General features: G+C 41.0%; 1 protein-coding gene across 5 annotated transcripts in view; it reads left to right on the forward strand.

Moving 5' to 3' along the window:
* The window catches only part of MAML3 (mastermind like transcriptional coactivator 3), a 518,845-nt gene that overhangs the window by 58,199 nt on the left and 445,061 nt on the right, over positions 1–15,585 (forward strand). The window lies entirely within an intron of this gene.

Genomic DNA, 15,585 nt, shown 5'->3' on the forward strand with positions numbered 1-15,585 from the left:
TTAATGGCAAGATTTCCCTCATGGAGGTGTTTGATTATTTGTATTCAGTTTTTCAGAAACACTTCAGTTGCATAAATTGAGGGCACTCACTTTATGCTCTTTATCAAGGAGCCCTGGTGGCACAATGGTTAAATGCTTGGCTACTAACTAAAAAGGTTGGCAATTCAAACCTACCCAGTGGCTCCTAGAGAGAAGGACTAGGCCATAAAGATTACAGTCTAGAAAACCCTGTGGGGCAGTTCTTCTTTGTCACGTGGGGTTACTGTGAGGCAGTATCAGCTGGGTGGCACCTAACAACAACAACATGCAGTAGTTTCTAATTCTAAATTAAGGAATCTCTTTTATGTGTCCAGACTCATCAAGAAATGAATTTATAGAACTGCGCTTGAGTCTCTCACTTGCTTTCTTCCAAGCGTCCCTGTAATCCTGGAATCTGCCTAAAGATGGGCAGGTTACTTCCCAGACTTATCCTGGTGCTGGTCTTCTCTAGTCACTGTTTTGTGCTATTGTGGATGTAAACACATTTACTCTTAGGTGTTAATGTGCATACCTAGGTAAAAACTGTCAGGGCTCTTTGGTAGCTATGCAATACTTTACTTGTTTACGATGTTCATTGAGGGCAATTTTTTTTTTTTCTAGCAATGTTTTATTTTAAAAGTGAAAATTAAGTGAAAGCATTTGTGGTATTTGAGAGTGAGCGGTTGAGTTTCAGGAAGAAGAAAAGCATGTGCTTGAAAAGGTAAAATGTATTGTTATGGGCTATGAATAACTCTAAAAAAAAAAAACTCTAAAGCAGTGCTAATTCATGTGGAGGTCTCTGTGGAATAAAATCTTTGCGGAGAAAGTAATGAACTGAAAAATTCCTTTGCATATCTCTACAGGACAAATGTTTAGGCAGATTTCAGCAGCTTAATTAGTACATTGCATTGAAGGGAGACTTTATGTGTCTTGCCCCATGGAATGTTATGGCTCGATAGGATGTGAGTTTGGGGCTTTTTATTTAAATGGGACAATTTGCTTATGAGTTGTATAAAGTAACAGTGTTTCTTCACTTAGTACCAGAAAAAAAAAAAAGAAAAAAAGGAAATGATTAGAAATTTGAACTCTAACTGCATATTTGATGATATTAAGGGTTGTTGTTAAAGGCCTCTTAGGTATGATAATGGTATTATGGTTATTTCTTTGAGAAGAGACCGTAACTGTTAAAGATAAACCAAAAAAAACCAAACCCAGCGCTGTCGAGTCGATTCCAACTCGTAGCGACCCTACAAGATACATTCTGAAATATTTAGAGATATGAGATGGTGACATGGATTTCCTTTAATGGCATATGCAGAGGGGGAGTGGGTATGTTATAGATGAAACAAGATAGGTTATGAGTTGGTAGTTTTTGAAGTTGAAGGTAGGAGTTCGTTACGTTATTCTGACCGCTTTTCGTATGTTTAAAAATTTCACTAATAAAAAGCTTTAAAACAAAAAAGACACACATACACAAAACTAATTGAGTAGCAATACATTGATATTTTGTCAAAGCTAGTTAAGAAGGGTTTCAAGAGAAGGAGGTGCCTAAAAACATCAGAAGTTTGATTGCAGTGCAGTTATATACAGCTACATGATTTTAAGAAATTGCAGTTCATTTTACTTAAGATTAGTTTCTGCTTCGGTAAAAGGAAAAAGAACGCTTGCATTTTGGCAACAGTCTTTAGTTCAGGAAACATTTTTTTTAAAGCCCCTCTGTGCCAGGCACTGTTGAGATTTCTGGAGATTCAAAAAAGAACGTGGATACGGGGCCTTGTGGGAATGTAGCTGGTGAGGTTTCTTCATGCCATTGCACGGTATAAAGTGCTCAGGGCGCTAATAGACTTGGAAAGAAATATTATGCGAACACAGAGGTTGGAATGATTTCATTCAACTTTTGTAGGGCAAAAGGAGTGGATAAAGGGCATGGCAGGGTAGACAGAACAGGGAGTTGGCATTTGCTGTGGATCTTGCAGGGTAAGTAGTTTTTCTAGGCAGAGGAGACTGGAAAGCTGTTGCAGACATAGCAAGCAGCTTGATCAATAACATGAGGGTGTGGCGGTGTGAATGTGAGTTCAGCAAACGTTGACTAGGGTCAGTGGGTGTGAAGTATGGGGTGGGAGCAGTGGAAGGTGAGGCTGATACAATAACAGAGAACTTAAAAATAAGATCCCAAATGTGAGTTCTCCCCTGGGCGTGGAGAGCAGCAATACCTATTAGCCTGAATTTCCAGGTCCACTTCTAAGCTGCCTCTGTAACTTTGGATGGGATTTTCATCCTAGTTTGACTTGAGGGGTTTTAGGTGTCCTTGCTGTAGTGTCACTTCACTTGTGGTAGACAGGCTGGCATTTGCGTACAGGTGATGTTTGCTGACAAACAGCATGAGGACTCCCCTCCTCTGCCAAATAGATTGCTCTCATGGTTTTGTGGGAGTTCTTGTTTGCTTTCCTGCTTTAATTTTGAAAGCTAGTGGTGGGATTTGAAGCCCATTCGGTAGGTATGTCCTTGGAACTGTTCACTGATGTAGAATTTGGAGTGTCTGACTCTCTGCGCCAGTAGGAGGTAGTCTGTCTGGCCTCCTTGAAGACATACTCTCCTTCTGCTCAAACTTGGGGTCAGCAGCAAAAAGCCAGAACGACTTCTGAGCAGAGGTGGACTTTTACTACGAGGCTAATGAAGCTTGAACTCAGGTGCCTTTGTTTGCACAGCCCTTTACAAAATTCTAAAAGAGGCCCTAGACATTTTTGTGTAGTCGTGCTTTGTTTTGTATTAGAAATTTTTATTTATTTTTCTTAAAGGACAGAATGTCAGACTTAAGGCGTCGCAAAACATGACCCTGCCCTTGCTTCTGAGCATTGTATGGAAGGTCGCCAACTCCCTATGCTTTATTTTTTCTTTCTGGGAAAAAAAAAAACAGATAACAGTATTTTCTACTTCACAGATCAGTCACATATCACGTATACAACCGTAAGTAAAAAGGAACCAGAATCTGTTTACTGGGCAAGTATATTACAAATTAAATGTGATAAATGATCCAGTACCAGCCCAGGAAGGAAAGGAACCGATAACTCCTCCTCACGGTTTCCCTGGGTGGGCTCTACTGGTTCTGAAAAGCATCTTTGCTAAGTTTGGCACTGTCCAGGGAAGCCTGCCCAGCATGCTGTGCTTCGTCTCCACCATTCTACAGTATTGCTTTGGAACGCTCATCAGCCTATTTTCACCTTTCTTCTCTCTTGATCATAAGTTGCCCCATTGCTTTCATAGCCCAGGCACGTGTGACTAGACGTGAAGCCAGTTCTGATGTCCCTGGGAGAGAGTGCGTGAAAAAGGCTGCTCTGCACCCATTGGCTGTTTTCTACAGATTGACCAGTTCTATATTAAACTGACTCTTATTTTTACATTGCTTCTTTTAATGTATTTGCATCATAGCCTTGGAGAACATCATGTCGACATATTATGTTTAAAAATATAGACTAGAGCCTGACTTGGAGAAAAGGCTACATTCGTGGGCTGGGACAGGGAAAGTACAACATAGGCCTGGAAAGTAGAGAAGTACTCAAAGAATCAAAAGGACACAAGAGCCAGCTTGATGCGCTCGGTCTTAGTCATCTAGTGCTGCCATAACAGAAAGACTACAAGTGGATGGCTTTAATAAAAAGAAATTAATTTTCTCACGGTCTAGTAGGTTACAAGTCCCAATTCAGGGTGTCAGCTCCAGGAGAAGGCTTTCTCTCTGTGTCAGCTCTGGAGGAAGGCCTTTGTCCTCAGTCTTCCCCTGGTTGAGGAGTTTCTCAGGTTCAGGGACCCCATATCCAAAGAACGCACTCTGCTGCTGATGCTGCTTTCTTGGTGGTATGGGGTCCCCTACTCTCTGCTTGGTTCCGTTTCCTTTTATCTCTTGAGAGATGAAAGGTGGTGCAGGCCACACCCCAGGGAAACTCCCTTTACTTTGTATCAGGGAGGTGACCTGAGTAAGGGTGTCATTACAATCCCACCCTAATCCTCTCAACATAAAATTATGGTCACAAAATGGAGGACAACCACACAATACTGGGAATCATGGCCTAACCAAGTCGACACATATTTTTTGGGGGACACAATTCAATCTATGACAGGCTCCCACTGACCAAACAGAATTTGAACATTAAAAATAATAGATTATAACCAGTTTGATAAAACTAGAATCCCCAAGTTTATGTGAATATAAAAATTGAATAATAGATAGGAAGAAACAAAAGTGTTTATAGTGCCAACTAATCAATATAACAGGAATGATAGAGTTACAAAGTCATCACTGTGTGATTAAGACTGGTAGGTGATACTTTGAAGTGAAACTGGATGTTTACATAGTCTCAAAGTATCTTTCCCACAAAATATTTAATAATTACAAAGGCAAAAATAGTAAGTGTATAGTAGAGAAACCTGAAGGATCCCACCTTAACCCAATGATCCAAGATAATATCACCAGTATAGAGACAAACCAACACCATGTGCCACTTGATATGATGTACTGAGGACACGGCAACACTTCTGTTCGTAACCTGAATCTAGTCATGAGGAAACATCAGATAGACCCAAATCGAGGGTCATTCTATAGAGGAATGGACCTGAAGTCTTCAAAAATGTCAAGACCAAGAAAACAAAGAATGGCTGAGGAGGCCAAGGACTGGGACTACAGGAATAGACAAGCCGGAAGTGGGAGAACAAATATTTCCACTGTGTATTGGTTGTGAGAGCTTATGGATTCCTAAAGAGGAGGTTTCTGGCCCAGTTTTCAGAGTTTTCTTTTCAAATAAGGTGGTGTAATAGAGAAGATCCTTTTAAAAGAAGGCTTAAGAAGATAGTACTGTTGGTAGCCTGTTACTTTTGGTAGGCTGCACTAACATATGATGACTTCCTTCTTCATTTAAGTTGAGTCTTCTCCCGAAGTGAGGGAAACAAAGCTGCAAGAATCTATTATAAACCTCTAGAATGCGGAAATTTTAGTGTTGTTAACCATTATGAAAAAAAGAACCAATCTGCAAAAATGAACAACTTTCTTCAGTTTCCTTCCAAGAATACTCATAAGTAATTAAGTAGATCAAATACACATTTTTTACAAAGTACACTTCCTAGTTTCTTAGCTGAATTCCACCGCTACCACCAGCGGCTGCCGAGTAAACTCTGACTCAGGAACGTCCCATGTGTGTCAGAGTAGAACCATGCTTCATAGGGTTTGTTTTCTTTCTTCCTTCCTCTCTCCTTCTTTCCCTCCTTCCCTCCCCTTCTCTCTCTCCCTTCTTCTCTTTCTCCCTCCCTCCCTCCCTTTCTTTCTTCCTAAATTTTGATGAAAATATACACAACAAAACATATGCCAGTTCAACAATATCTACATTACGATTCAGTAACATTGATTCCATTCTTCAAGTTGAGCAACTGTTCTCACTACCCATTATGAAATTATTCCACCACCATTAATGTAAACTCAATGCCTCCTAAGCAAAAACTCCCCCCTTGCACCTCCCTCCTGCTGCCAGTAACCACTAACAACTTTTGGTTTCCATGTATTTGCTTATTTCATATAAGTGAGATCACACAGTACTGGTATTTGTCATTTTTTGACTGACTTACCTCACTCACCATAATGTTTTCAAGGTTTATCCATGTTGTGGCATTTATCAGGACTTTATTTCTCTTTATGACTGAGTGATATCCCATTGTGTGTATACACCACATTTTGTTTATCCTCTCAGCTGTTGGTGGACATTTAGGTTGTTTCCACATTTTGGCTATCATGAAAAGTGCTGCAGTGAACATTGGTACGTTCTGGCTTTCACGTCTTTTGGGTATATACCTAGGATTGGGATTGCTGGGTTCCATAGTGTTTTCAATGGCAGAGTTTTTGGAAATAGATCCCTGGCCTTTCTTCTGAGGCACCTCTAGATGGATTTGAACCTCCAACCTTTGGTTAGCAGCCAAGCACATTAACTGTTGGCAGCACCCAAGGACTTAGTTGAATGAGAGCTGAGACACGTGGAGTGGTCATGAGTCAGAGTTTACTCGGCAGCAGCTGGTGGTAGTGGTGGGATTCAACTAGGAAACTAGGAAGTGTACTTTCAGTAAGTGCTTCTTCGATCTACTTCATTACTTACGAGTATTCTTGGAAGGAGATTGTCAAAAGTTGTTCATTTTTTCCTAATGTTAACAGCACTGATTAAAGTTTCTACGTTCTAGAGATGTATAATAGATACTTATGTTATAGCTTTGATTTGTTTCCCTGACTGTGGGAGAAGACTCAAATGAAAAAAGAAGTCATCCTATGTTAGTGCAGCCTACCAACAGTTGAATTTAACAGGTCTCATTCAATTTTCTTGTTCTCTACCGGGTGAGACAGGAAATTTCCTTTTCCAATGGCGACTTGAGTTTTCCAGCTCTGTTCTGTCAAGACATTAATATTTATCTAGCCCTTGTTAACCTAAATGATGTTTATGAAACCCCACCGTAAAAGGTAGGAGGACAAAGCTGGGATGACTAAGTGAAATTCACAAATGATTACATGAAATTTTTCCATCAGAGTTTTTTAAGTTGGTCAAATTGGTCATCGGTTTGCCATTTGGCCAGAGAAAACTGAACGTCTGTGTTTGCAAGTATCTATATGTGTAGTGTCCTATAGAAAATTATGAAACTATTGACTTTTTTCTTTAGGAGACTCAGATTTCAACTCATAATATCTTTTTCTGGCTTCTTCTGAGACCTGCTAATGAACAATAAGGTGGCCAGTGGGTCATCAAGAGAAAGGTAAAAGGACCTGCGCTGCGCTTAGCCACCAAATAATTAAAACGGCTGTTAGAAGCCTTTGATTAATCAAATTTTCCATGTTTGTTGTACAATGTATATAATGCCGTGTTTAATGTATAGTACAGGAAATACCAGGTTTATAACTATAATGTTTTGACAGCTGGCTAAATGTTTTATGACTGGGGTTTTTAAGATTTAACCATAAATAAAATATTTTGGGTTTATTCTGACAGGTATACAAATACTAACCTAAGAGTTGATTATTTATACTTAAAATTACACCACTTTTTTCTTTTTGTGGATTGATACTTATTCTGTCATATCAAATTGCATATTTTATCTTCTTAAGGAGTATTTACTGTTAACCACAAAGCTAGGCATCATTTCATGTAACTTTCTTGGCAGTTAATGAGTGGACAATTTCAATGAAAACGATGTTAAAGGGTGGAGCAGTCTTACCAAAAGGTGAACCACCTGTACCTGCTGGGTTATCTTTCTCTGTGGCCTTTTGTCCAGTTTTGTTGTTTAGTTGGCTTTTAAAGTCCATGTGACTTTTGACTCTACTGTTAAATTTAATTACTCTTTCCTGTAAGTGGTTTTCTCCGTAGTTTCCCACAAAGTGTTTGCTGGTCAGAGTTCACTTTTTTAATGCTGTGCGAATGAGACTTTTCTCATAGACAAGGTTGAACCCATCGCTAAGAATGTGTAGTACTGACTCCCAACAGCCAGGCAGTCAAGTATCCATTTTTATTACTAGAGTGTGGAGGAGAGTGTTTGAAGAATACTGGAAAAAATGATTGTAGAAGTGATCATATTGAAGCCTCTGCTTATTCCTGATTTCTGCCCTTTTTGCCGTGAGCTGCCACACAGTTTGGTGTTGCCGGGACGGCCACATACTACAGTAGGGTGGTCATTTACCTGTGCAAGGGTTGCAGTGGTGGTAATGGAATGGCTTTAGAATAGACCCAAATTGAGAAATTTTACAGGCTAATGTCCCTACTGGAAACCCTGGTAGCGTAGTGGTTAAGTGCTGCGGCTGCCAACCGAAAGGTCAGCAGTTCGAATCCCCATGGGGCAGTTCTACTCTGTCGTATAGGGTCGCTATGAGTCGGCATCGACTCGACGGCAGTTGGTGGGTGAATGCCCCTACCCAAATTAAAAAAAAAAGTCTGAAGATGGTACCTGGTGAGCTGGAGGTGTTTATGTGTCCCTCTTGCTGGCTGGCATGTTCCCCAGCCGCAAAGCGACAGTTCAAGCACAGTCGGCTACAGTTTATACCAGTTACAGCCTCCCCTTTCTCCCACCTACTCCCCTTCCCACTTAAGATTTCTTTTAGTTTTTGCAAAGCAGCCATGTGAGAGGAATAAAATAATTTTGAAGAGCATTATATGGTGGGAATTTTGATGATGAGTGGAAGATGGTAATTACTCTCTTCCATTAGACTCAGTGGCTTTGGACAGATAAGCCGCATTGAAACGTGTGACCAGGGCATGGGATCATGGGTTGTCTTTCACTGTTGTCATGGTGACAGTGATGCAGGTGGCCTGTAACTGCCGGGCTGTCAGATCTTATACATCAAACGGGTGCTAAGTGAAAATATGTTAGAGGCACTGGGGTGGGGGGGGGGGGGGCGGAATTGCCAGCCGTGTTTATAGGATCAGCTGGAGAAAAGCTAGCCTAGTTGAAGAAAAAATTTCCATTAAAAGCTCTAGGTGATTCTGAAGAAGTTGGAGTTTTTACTTTTTATTAATAAAAGTGGACTTTTCAAAGGAGAAAAAAAAATGTTTCTGGATGTTGCATTGCTGCTTGCACCTGTATAATTAACGCCCTGCCTTTCTGCTTGCCCTTGGAGCTAATGTGATCATGCAGTGGCTGCAGAAGTGGCAAGGAGGCACTGTGTGGTCTAGAAGCTTTGCTCGGGGGCTTGGGAACCAGTTCTGCACATGGAAAGAGGTCTGAGTCCTTTTTCCAGAGAGCTTCACTGAATTTTTGCTAGTAAGAAGTGGCAAGAAATCATTACCGTAGAACCCTAATGGAGCCCTCTACATAATACATAGAGTATGGAGTTATATCCTGTTATGCCTTTTTGGACTGAATCTATGTGGAAGTAGGATACATTCAAACGTGGGGTGGTTCTCTTTGTCAAGTACAGTTTGCAAACCTCTTTTTTCTTCCTTTTCTTCTTCTCTTTTTCCTTCAAACTTGATAAATGCCTCGAACTGAGACCTTCAAGTACTAAGCGAAAGTAAGCATAACTTGTGTGCTGCCTGGTCTTAAGAAGTTGAAGCTAGCTTTCTAGTTCTCATCTAACCACACTACCTTGGTATAACAAGAAGTATGTATGCTTCAATCTCCATGTTATATTTGAGGAAAAGTAGATATCGTTGAGTTTAAAAAGAAGTTCCCTGGGGGGGACAGTTTGTTGTCAGGCACAACAGATGAGGCGGTGGGTGCTTCATGGCACGGCTCTGACAGTGTGGCCCCATCTTCTGATATTTTACCTGGGGTGCCTTCTTTGACATATTACTGAATATTCAAGTCTAAGGTAACAAGAGTAAGTGAAATTACCTTTTTATACCATTGGAACATAATTGATCAAAGTATTAGGGATTCAATTTAATTCAATACATGTGTATTGAATGTGTACTAAATGGTGGGTATTTTGCTTGATACTGGTATTCAGGAGGAAGTAGAGTCAAACATCTGTTGAGCACCTAGTATGTGTTAAGTAATTATTTAATCCTCACAATACTCTTGCAGAGAAGAACCTTGACAAAACCAAGATTCAAGTGTAGTGTGTCTAACTCCAGACTCCATGTATTTTTTTTCCTACCATGTGTTTTCAAGAGATGTCCAAGAGCAGCCTTGCCTTCAAGGAGCTCACAGCTTCGTTGGAGACCCAGGGAAGGACTTAATGATTACAGTACAGCTTGTTAAGTGCTGTAATAAACATATGCACCAAGGAGTACAAAGCAGGGGCTTGTAACTCCCCAGAGGAGCTCATGGTGGGGCTGGTCATTAAAGCGTGAATACATAATTGGGAGGTAGATGAAGAGGAAAGGGAGTTACAGGCTGAGGAGCCAGCATGAGTAAATGCATAGAAGAATGAGACCATGGCACCCATTCTGGAATGGCAAGTGTATATGTGTGGTCGAAAGTGGTGACTCTCTAGAGTTTGCATAGGCTAAGCCCAGTGTGTATTCTGTTATGTACGTGATTTGGAGTTCAAAGATTGTGGTGGTTAGTGGTGGTTCTCTTTTAAGTCCTTATAATCTAGAGATTGATGACTTCCATGGTACTTCCCGGTAGATTTTGTTTTCTTTTTCTCATCATTTTCTCTCAGTGGCTTCTCTTTTCTCAGAATATATGTTTGCTCAACCCAACCATCATCTCTTTTTCATCATCCACATCAAGAGGCCTCCTCTTTACCTCTGTGTTTCGATCCATGGTCTTTCAGGCCCTAAATAAAAGGAAATATTTTAGACAGAACAGGTGGAGAGTCTGGTCATTTGACAGTTCCAGACAAGTCGTTTTAAATGATTAATATGAGGAAGACTTGTACATTCGAAGAACTTGATATGGTGATGGCTCTTCAGCTTTAAGCCCAAGTAGCTGCTTAAAAACTAGATTCTGAAAGAATAAACCAAAACAAACAAATAATAAAGCATCAGATTTAATTTTTGTGCTAAATGTAAACCAATTTTTTATTGCATAGTTTAATACGTAATGGAGATTTTGGTCCTCCAATCAATAATTTTAATCAATTCTCTTTTTATCTTCTTAAACCTAACTTCCTGATTAACGAGTTTTATTCCAGAAATTATCCTCAGGATTTGCTAAGCCTTGCCTGTTTTAGGAGGAGCCCTGGTGGCACAGTGGTTAAAGTGCTCGGCTGCCAACCAAAAGGTTGGCAGGTTGAACCTACCAGCTGCTTCATGGAAGAAAGATGTGGCAGCCTGCTTCCGTAAAGATTTACAGCCTTGGCTGTTCTACTATCGGGCAGTTCTACTCTGTCCTATAGAGTGGCTACGCGTCGGAATCGACTTGACGGCAGTGGGTTTTTTTGGTTGGTCTATTTTAGACCCCCTAAAAGTTAATTACCCTCAAGCTGTGATTGGTTGTCAATATTTTACAAATTGTTCAGGTGATTATAATAAAAGAAATTGATTATTATAGCAACGATTAAATCTGTATGCTGTGCTGAACTGTTGTGTTAATAAAAAAAATCAAACCCGGTGCCGTTGAGTAGATTCCAACTCATAGCGACCCTATAGGACAGAGTAGAACTGCCCCACAGAGTTTGTAAGGAGCACCTGGCAGATTCAAACTGCCAACTCTTTGGTTAGCAGCTGTAGCACTTAACCACTATGCTACCAGGGTTTCCGTTGTGTTAATATAAGACTTCAAATCCTTGTACTTGAGAGGTATTTGGAAATACTGATTTTTGTGTGTGTGTGTGTATGGGCAAAGAAACCAGAATCTAAGATCACAGCTGCATAGGAAGATTCTTCTTGACTTTTACAGCTCATGTGTCTGCACACACATGCACAAGCACACACCCATATGTATACTTCAGCTGCCTTGGTATTCCTAAGACTAGTGGAATATAGCACTTGACCATATGTCTCACTGTAAGGAAATTTACTCCAGAGACCAAAACTGGGGCTTACGATAGTTAGGAGCAAGTAGAAAGAAAAGGATATTTCTGTGCCAGCCTTACCTACAAGGGGGAAATATCTAATCAAAGGGTAAGGAAATGGAAAATTAATTTGGGTCTCCTCTTCCCCATTCTTTTTACCTGTCTCGGGAGGGGTTCTTCCCCCCCACCCAAGAAAAGTCTGGGTTTTTTTTCAATGAAATGTCCTGAAATAAAGATGGCAAGTAATTCCTAAGGAGCCCTGGTGGCACAATAGTTAAGCCCTTGGCTGCCAACTGAAAGGTTGATGGTTTGAACCCACCCAGCGGCTCTGTGGGAGAAGGACCTAGCGATCTGCGTCAGTAAAGGTTGTTGTGTGCCGTTGGCTCCGACTCATAGTAACCGTGTGTGACAGAGTGGAAATACCCCATAGGGTTTCCTAGGCTTTGATCTTTACGGGAGCAGATCGCCAGGTCTTTTCTCCCGTGGAGCGGCTGGTGGGTTCGAACTGCCGACCTTTCAGTCAGCAGCTGAGCACTTAACCATTGCCCCACCGAGTTTTCCTTCTGTAAAGATTTCAGCCTAGAAGACCTTATGGTGCAGTTTACTGTTACTTGGAAGCAGTATGGGTCAGCATCAGTTCGATGGCACCTACCAACGTTGATACACCATGATGCAGACTCATAGGATTACTAGGAAGTAGTTTTAAAAGTGGGGTTAAGAGCACGAAGGTGGAAAAACCATGCTAGCAAATTTAAAACCTGTTTCTTGAACTTGTAAAGCTATTGTTGTTAGGTGTCATGCCGTTGTGGCGATTTTGACTCCTAGCGACCCCATGTGACAGAGTAGAATGGCTTCATAGGATTTTCTAGGCTGTGATCTTTGCAGGAGTAGATCTCTAGGTCGTCCTGCCTCGGAGCCACTGGGTAGACTTGAACCACCAACCTTTTGGTTAGCAGCCGAGTGCTTAACTGTTTTACCACCAGGGCTCCATTGTAAAGCTATAGCCACCTCATATGCATTGATTTCAGCATCAGTGGCAGTCTCTCTGTCACTTGCCTGATGTGTCCTGGAAGTATTGACCAGACTGTGGAAAAGGCTTTTGTTTTCTTCCTCCATGTTCCCCACAAGCAGCTTCCCAGAGTTACATGTTTACTTATTTATTTGTCAATGGAACTATTTAAATGAGCATCTGCTTGTTATACTTTATCAATACTGCACTTTGTGAACAAGAAAAATGAATCTGGTCTAACTTGAAAATGCCCTGAAGGGAGTGATCGTGTTTTGTCAGGCGGAGACAGGGCTAAGCCGTTGAGTCTTTTCATGTTTAATTCCTATTATTAATTCCACAAGGTCCTAGGACGTTCTGTAAGGATCCTTGACACTTACCTGTACTTAGGTTAGCCCTGAAAAAGTAGAGCAGAAAATGCAGACTTGATGAGAATTTGAAATGGGATGTCAGGCTTAGTTGCTCATGGAGCCCCTGGATCCACCCCTGGTTAAACCTAGTGTTATAATTGTTTTGGTCACAATTTTTAAGTGTTTTTTCCTCAAGTTATAAAGAAAATGGTTTTATCTAAGAATATGAACTAGCTGAAAATGACAGGATACACTATTTTCTCACCCAGTGAGGGAGTTCTGAAGGAGCCCTGGTGGTGCAAACGGTTAAGCGCTCAGCTGCTAACTGAAAAGTTGAAGGTTTGAAACCACCCAGCAGCAGTTCCACTGGGGAAAGACCTGGTGATCTGCTCCCGTAAAGATTACAGCCTACAAAACCCTATGGGGCAGTTCTGCTCTGTCATATGGAGTCACTATGAGTTGGAATTGACTTCAAGGCACTCAACAACATGGAGGGAGTTATGGTGGTGGTGATGGCTTTGACAGGGGAGAGGGCCCTTATGTGATCAGCTAAGTCACAGAGTTTCAGGTCAAGGACCCCTGAACATACTCCCACTAAGCAGGGATTCTGGTGGAAATATCAGGGTTATCTTTTACTAATTACATAAGCACTCTGGATTCTCTACACCCACTCAAAGTTTACAGAGAAAAGCTGAGAAGACCTTGAATTAGTATCTCAGCTGTTAACAGAGTATTAATACACACACGTTAAGATATACATATGTAATTTAAAATACCTTTATTTGGTTAAAAAAAAAGTTTTATAATGATGCCTCAATTCTTTTACTTAAGGTACTGTATTTATTATTACTGGTTTTTAGTTCAAATGAGCATTTGCATTTAAGAATAAAGGTTAAAAAAAACAAACCAAGCCCATTGCCACTGAGCTACAGAATAAAGTAGAACTGCCCCATAGAGTTGCCAAGGAGCACCTGGTGGATTCAAACTGCCAACCTTTTGGTTAGCAGCTGTAGCACTTAACCACTATGCCACCGGGGTTTCTGGAATAAACATTACTGACATGATATATACAGTGGTTTTCGTTGTGTGCCGTCAAGTCAATTTCTACCCATAGTGACCCCATGTGACACTGTAGGACTGCCCCATTGGATTTTCCAGGCTACAGTCTCTATGAGAGCAGATCACCAGGTCTTGGTCCCATGGAACCCCTGAGTGGGGTCAAACCATCAGCCTTTCAGTAAGCAGCTGAATGAGTAACCGTTGCTCCCCCAGGGCTCCTTGTCTACAATGGTACATAGGGTATTTTTACTGGGAGAAAAATAGTGGAGAAATATTATTGTTTGAGCCATTTCCTGGCCAGTAGGATGGGCTGGCTTTTGAGCCAAAATTTGACCCCTGCTGTGGTGAAGCTGATAATGCAGCTTTCATGTTAATGTCGTGGTAGCCCACCAGACTGAAGGTGAAGCAGAATTCTTACCTCATTCGCCATGTCTCAGGGTTCGCTTGTAAGGCTTGGCCATCTGTGCTCGTACAGACCGTAGGAAGGGGCTCTAAGGCAACGGGCAACGCAGATTTCATCTGTTCCCAGGTTGCATCAGCCCTGCTGTGCTTCATATTTGCTGTAGAATGATTCACATAGACGTTTGATTTTTTCACATCTTTTTAAAACAATACAACGGCATGTCTAAATGCTTGATATAAAGTTGTATCTCCCATATGCTGGTTTAGTTCTGTGTGAAAGCAGAATTTCAGATGAAATGTTCTTAATGTAGAAAAGAACCTCAGCTCTCCGTCAGAACCAAAACAAACACGCACGTGAACAACAACAATAAAAAAGAGTTCCAATTAAGATTTTTGGAACATAAACATGCTGCTAAATCTACCTAACCATTCTCTGCTGGCAGCCACGCTAAATTATTGTTCTTTCTTAGAAGGAAAATCCAATAGAGTTGAAAGCTTGTGCTTTATAAATATAAGAGGCTTCCTTGCATTATCTGAAAGAGGGAGAAAAACGTGCCTTGCTTTTTTGGATTTAACATGTTTTGGCTAATTGGAACATCTATATTAATTGTACTTAGGAGCTATGTAGCCCTCTAAGAGTGTCTTTGAATTTTTTTATTACAAAAGTTTGGTGAAAAATTCTAAATTGTATATTATTTTGTAGTTTTGCAAAAAAGTCTACCACTGCGCTGTACCCTACCATTGACTTTTAGCAGGAGAGCAAGCATTGGCTCACAAGACTTTCCAGCCCATTTGAGAGAAGGATGGGGGAGCTTCCTGCTGCTACAACAAAGCGGGTATCATGAGAGGAGGGAGGGGAAGCTCCTGGACATGGAAGGATAGGTTTGGTATGAGCTACATTTCCTGCCATGCTAAGCGTCAGTTTTTTTCTGGATTTTACACTTGCCTTTTTGCTATTTTAGCTTCCCCTCTCTCTCTTTTTTACTTCCATACTGTGGACTTTACTTCCTTAACCAAAACCCAAATTCACTGCTGTGGGGTCAGTTCCAACTCATAGCGACCCCATAGGGTTTCCAAGGTTGTAAATCTTTACGGAAGCAGACCACCACATCTTTCTCCTGCAGGAGCCACCGGTGGTTTGGAACTGCTAAACTTTTGGTTAGCAGTCGATCGCTTTAACCACTCCGCCACCAAGGCAACTTTATATTGCCTTAACTTTTTGTAATTATGTAATTATAGTAGATAACTAACAACCAGTTGCCTTTGAATTGACTCTGACTCGTGGTGACCTCATGTTCGTCAGAGTAGAAAGAACTGTGTTCCATAGGGTTTTC

The sequence above is a fragment of the Loxodonta africana genome, chromosome 5, assembly GCF_030014295.1.
Source record: "Loxodonta africana isolate mLoxAfr1 chromosome 5, mLoxAfr1.hap2, whole genome shotgun sequence".
In the NCBI taxonomy this organism is placed as follows: Eukaryota; Metazoa; Chordata; class Mammalia; order Proboscidea; family Elephantidae; genus Loxodonta; species Loxodonta africana.